Consider the following 6,543-nt stretch of genomic DNA (forward strand, 5'->3'; position numbering starts at 1 on the left):
TTTAGATACACTAAGAAAAAATGAATACTGATTTTCATTAGCTTTCTGTTAAATTGTCAAATTCAACATTTCAATACCATTTTTTTTCTAAATTGTGAAGATATCAACTTAAATGAATCTCTTAAGTCTTGATGGAAGCTCTTGGTCAATTTGATGGAAATTTGGCTACTTGGACAGTTTATTGTAGGCTTTAACATAAGGTTCTTTTCTAGACTGCTTTTATGAAATAAGGCCCAAGTGTTCCTAACTTAAGTGGAAATCTAGTAAAGAAATTTTGCATATGAATCCTGGTGCACAGTATTATAATATGAAAGCTGGTTGTGGACTATTTCAAAATTTAATTTTCTCATAAAGAATAAGTGAAGCATTGCCATATTGTTTTGCAGGAAAGATTGTCATTTCAAACATTGTTAAAGAATTCATCAACATAAAGCATAGGTGAATATTTAACACCCAAGTCTTTAATCTTTAAAAGCATATTCCCAAGTATTTTTTACATAAACTATACTGATCATATGTCTTTTGACCAAGTATATACCAATACATGGCAGAGTAATGTTCACTATGTTGAGCTTAAACAATAAAGTGTATTATCAAAAGTCCAGAACAGATGATTTATTGGTAAAGATACAACAGTTAAAGTTTTACATCCACAATAAATTAGATTTTATTGTGTTTTTATAAAGATTGCTATTAAGATTTCTCCTGTATCTTGTGAACCAGACTCGAAAAAAAACCAAAATGCTTTTTCAGCATTCTGATGGGTATGCTGTTAATCTTTAGAACAGTTATGTTTTTGTTCCACCACACAAGCAATAAAAAAAACTTTGTGTTCTACTGCATTCAACACAGCTTAATGCAGTATACAGAAATTATTAAAAGGCTACATAGAAATTAGAAGTTGCTTAAGAGATATACTCTTACAAGAAATTTCAGAATCATAGTATTTTACTGAGGAATCATCTCATGATTAAAAACATGTCGTTAACGTGTTCTGCTTAAACAATCATAAAAAAATTTTTCATCTTGAAGACATTATCTTAGGAAAATATTGTAGTTTTGTTATTCTGGAATAGATATTTGTAGCAGAAACATTACATAAAGATGTATTTTTTATAAAGAATATTGATATATGTATATTATGCGATTTGCACATTTGTTTGGTCCACCCTATTTTTAACCTTTTAAACTTATTTTTTGATGACCTCTACATGAATCTAAGAATGGCCAATCCGATATTTACCTCCTCCCAATGACGTTTTTCGCAATTGGTTTTGTCTGATTACCTGAAAGATAAACATTTTTCTCCTTAATTAAAATCTTCCCTGATATATTTTGTTATATTGCAGTATGATTAAAAATTGCAGTAATAAGTATAGTCATAGTTTGAACGAGAATTGAATGTTTGGTAAACTGGCTGTGTCAAACCCACCTAAGTATCTAACGGGACGAAACTGGAAGCAATTAATATTCATGCCTTGAAGACAAAGGCAAATAACATGAGATATTAACAATGAATTCACTACCTTAAGCTTAAACACGTTTTTGTGTCATACTACACATTTGGGGTCACAGCAAGATGTATACTGATTTTATACTGGCAAAAGTTTTGCAATCCAGTCTAACAAGTATTTCTTTTAAACTTAAGTTGAAATTGAATTTTACTAAGGATCACTCAAGGAAACTCTTTAAAATAGCTTTGATGGTTGACAACAGTTTGGGTGTCCGATGACACCAGACGCTTTGGGAAAGATCTGCAGTCTTGAACACAGCAGTTACTTATATACATAGATGGAGTTTTTATGGAATCATTACATGGTGAACAATTCCAATTTTAAAAAGGTGAAATCTATATTTGGATTTCAGTTACAAGTTAAATAGCAGAGGTATACAATTCGAGTTTAAAAAGAAGAGATATATGTAATGCATTAAAAGAAATACCACGCTGCAAGTGGTTGTTAATAACTTATTGTTTTATAAATTTTCAATGAGTTATGTTCCTTATCCCTCCCTTGTGTTGTTGAATCTTGGCAGAATCCTATGATCACTGTTTGCAGAATCCCATGATCACTGCTTTAGATTTATTGGAACACATGTACGAAACTTCATCTACAGAATGTAAAGTCTTGAAAACGATTTATTGATGAATTTTAATCAATATTGTTGCAATGTTGGTCTTTTTGAACACCATTCTTCCCTCATATTTTTATTTTTGGAGTTTTGGAGATGATGAAAGAAACTTTACCTTTCTCACCTCTCCTCCAATAAGAATAACTTTCCTTCAGAAACATAATGTAACAATTCATTTACAAGATAACATTAAAAATACTGAAAATGCTACTACTACCAGTGTGTAATACCTACAGGTAGTTTTTGTTCTGAAGAATAGTATGGAATGAAGAATTATTGATTTATTAAATTTTAACACAAGATCCACAACTGGAGTAAATGATTGTAAAAAAAAATCAGCAAATTAAACAGTTTAATTGTAAGCTTGAGAATAAATAAACCAATGAAGTGGAGAATCTCACTGATATGTGAAATGACGTGAAAGGAAAATTTTTTTCATAAAATCTTATTGATTGAAGAAATCAAAGACCTTCCAGTTTTTTCTTAAAGAGTATACACACACGAAACATTTTTTAGAATTTTTGCCATGCTTGGATAAAATGAATGCCAGTGCCCTGAAGCAGTCTACACCGACTTTGCTACCAGCTTGTTGAAGGAAGTCATGTTTTTTATCGGTAAGATATTTTTTGTTAAAGATTATATAGTTTGTATCATGTATTATTAAGCATAGTTCTCTTGATCTGAATGGAAAAAATGATAGGAAATTTAATTTTGTGTAAATGTTTCAAGACTGTTATTTAACAATTTGACAAACCATCCATATCCCCTATTTTAAATATGGAGATTTTTTGTTAACGATAATTATTTTCCGTAACTGTTTTGTTCAATGAAATAAAATATGCAGGTCAGCAATAGTGTTTAATGAATAGGAAAAACAGGTTTTGGCATTGTATTCTGAAGTAGTAAGTACTAAAGAAGTGTTGATAGTTGTGATCATATCTGCAATTTTTACGACAATAGGAAAAACAAATCAGTGTATCGTGTTTGTGTATGATGATTGTTTGTATTGTTATTTTTTTTATTTCTGCATGCATATTGTATTAGTCTTTTCCAAGTAATTGTGTTCCTTGTGCAAAAATAAGATATTTATTATATCTGTACATATGTTTTTTGCCAGATTGATTTTTAAGTGTCTTGTTTTGGCAAAATGCATTCTATGTTATGTGTTAACTTTTAAGAAAACATGATATTATACTGTATTTCCATATTAACCCTCGTTTAATGATTAAGGAAAACGATTTTGTCACCCTGCCCAAAGTAAACTTAACAGCCACTTTTACAAAATCCTAATTTTGATGTTTTTTCACTGCTGTTGTTATTTCCCCCTTTTTACAAGATTCAGATTTTTTGGTAGATAACGCTAATCTTTGGAGCCTGTTGTTTTCATTGTTGATAGTTAGGATATGTATAACACTTGTAACTGGAGTTCAGGCCAACAAGTCAACACAACCTTTAAAAAATATTTAATGTTAGTTTATTTCATGGTTTTCTTCTGTTCGTTTCGCAGTTTGTTGTACTCCTCTAAACAAAATATTTCTGTTAATATGAACATGGATAGATAATCCCTATCAGTTGGTTTTTCAATTAGGAACAATTCTTTAAATGTAATATTACAAATATAGACAAATACCTGAGAGACAATGAGCACAGACATGCTACAAACAACATATTACAATAAACATGTTTTGTTTGTTGGGGTTAACATCCAGTGAACAACCATGGTCACTTTGTAGTAGTGACAACCAGGCTGAAAAACCTATGGGAGGCCTATGGAATATCATCCAGACCAATTAAGCTAAAGTATCTTATCTGAGAACCGCCACAACATCTCTGACCAACCTGTTTCTCCGCTTAAATATACAAACCATAGTGACAGACTCCATCATCATATGCATATCACAATATGAGGCTGTAACACAGGGTTGCTATAATGACAGACAGACTAGTTATGTATCGCAATATGGGACTGTTATAGTGTTGCCATAGTGACCTGGTATGATTTTGACTTACATGAGAAAGATAACTCAATATGAGGCTCTGATACAGGGTCACTAGTGATGGATGAACTAGCTACATTTCACAATATGTTACTGTGATACATGGTTGTTATAGTGACAGACAAAACTAGCTACATATCACAATATGTTACTGTGATACATGGTTGTTATAGTGACAGACAAAACTAGCTACATATCACAATATGTTACTGTGATACATGGTTGTTATAGTGACAGACAAAACTAGCTACACATCATAGTAGTATCAAGCACTTGTGAAAGATAGTGCCCTGTAACGTTTCCGACAATGACTTTGAATACTTGATAGGTTTACTGTAAATCACTCCTATTTCTTATTGGATTTATTTTCACGTGAGGAGTCAATTTCTAATTCAAAACTTTCAATATTATTTTTGATAAAATAACTCCTGATGGCATCCATGCTAATTTAGTCATGAAGAGCCCAGGTCTCCAGTAAATAGCTTATCATTTGCAAATTTAACTTTTCTAGATGGGCATTCGCAAACTCATGTATTCGCAAATATGTCTGAAGAGGTAAGTTTACTATAAGTGTTTGTTAAATCTAAGTGATTTACAGTACTATCACAACATATACAGGTGCTCTCCTCAGTGGCAGTCTGATTTGATACCATTTGGTTTTATTTGAAAAGATTGCCTACATGGTTTATATGCAGTTAGAGGATATTTGTTCCATTTTTAACACGTTTATCATGGAGTACCTCTACAATACACACTATGCAGAGAGGAATAGATGGTTGCCATTGAGTTGTTAGGTCCTTGGATGAGCTGTACACTAGTTTATGATATGTTATGTAGTTATACACCAATTCTACTGTAGTGACGAGTACAATGCATTTCTGTGATGGTTGCCATTGAGTTGTTAGGTCCTTGGATGAGCTGTACACTAGTTTATGATATGTTATGTAGTTATACACCAATTCTACTGTATTGACGAGTACAATGCGTCTCTGTGATGGTTGCCATCGAGTTGTTAGGTCCTTGGATGAGCTGTACACTAGTTTATGACATGTTACATTTGTAGTTATACACCAATTCTACTGTAGTGACGAGTACGATGCATTTCTGTGATAGTTAGTGAAGGGTTATATAAAATGGATTGTGACATTGAAGGAAACACATTCAATAAAAGTTGTTAATTATGTAGTGTAAAATTTATCAAATACTGCAGGTTTTTAACTTTCTATTTGAAAATGGTGGTAGCATGGATTTCCTTGGTTTTCCTTTGAGCATTCTTCAAGACTGATTTATTCAAATTTGATTAGGAGGTTAAGCTTTAAAAAAACCTGAAATGGGACAATGATAACCTACTGTATGAATTGAATAAACAAGTTTAAATATGAAGTATGGTCAAAAGATTAATTGGAGTTGACTTAATTTGTCTTTTAGCATTCTGAACCAAATTGTTTACTACAAAGTTGCCACACAGGTAAATGGTTTTCAATGAAGTTTTCAACCACATGTTATTCTAATACTATTTCTTCTTGGATAAATCATCCACAAAGCACAATGATTCTCTTTAGTTTTACTGAACTTATGATAAATTTAAACAGGGGTTATGAAATTACCCTATTACAGTGAAAATAACAGAGTGGATCAATAGAAGTAATTTAGAAGTTTTGATGCAGACTGACAAGACATTAAGAGATTATGACAATTTCAAAATTCAGAAAGAAATATGTCGAATTGAAATAAATATTTCTGCCAATAAACAAGGATACATACTGGGAATATCAATGGCATGAAGCTTTGGAGTTTGAAATACGATTATATTTAAACAATCGTTTTTAGTTTCTCTTTCTTTTCTGTTCCTCAAAAATGGTGCAGGTGTTGCTTCTAGCATGTCTTCTTAGAGAAAGGTAATTTGTATCCTATAGGTTATACTCTTACTTTGAGGAAGAACAGGATCAGAGTCCTGATATTTTCCATTAAAAGTATTAAGGATAACAAAGTGTAACACTAATGACTTTACTTTAATGTACATTGTATATCGTAAGATGTTTGGGAGGAGGGTGGGGGCGGGGGGAATACTCTTTAAAAAATCAACTCAGATGTGCAACCGATCTGGAGTTGCAGAGCTGAAGCTAGTCAAATGATTTGAAATTTACATTGCAATGTAATTAGAAACAAGAGAAAAAATAAGTATGTCTAGATATTTCCCGTTAAATTCTTGGTGCGGTGAATAAGAGATTGCTGTTCTTTTCAATTTCATTTATTGATTTATTCTTTTACTGCACAATGATGGCATAAAGAATCATTTCAGATTAGAAAAGAAAAAGGATTTTATTATGTTTTCTCAAATTGAAAGAATATGACATTATGGTAATTATTGTGTATTTTTGAAACTTTATATTATATTTTTGTATATTTTTAATCC

This window comes from Ylistrum balloti, unplaced genomic scaffold (assembly GCF_031769215.1).
Source record: "Ylistrum balloti isolate Yb309-2 unplaced genomic scaffold, AGI_CSIRO_Ybal_v1 Utg370368, whole genome shotgun sequence".
Classification (NCBI taxonomy): Eukaryota; Metazoa; Mollusca; class Bivalvia; order Pectinida; family Pectinidae; genus Ylistrum; species Ylistrum balloti.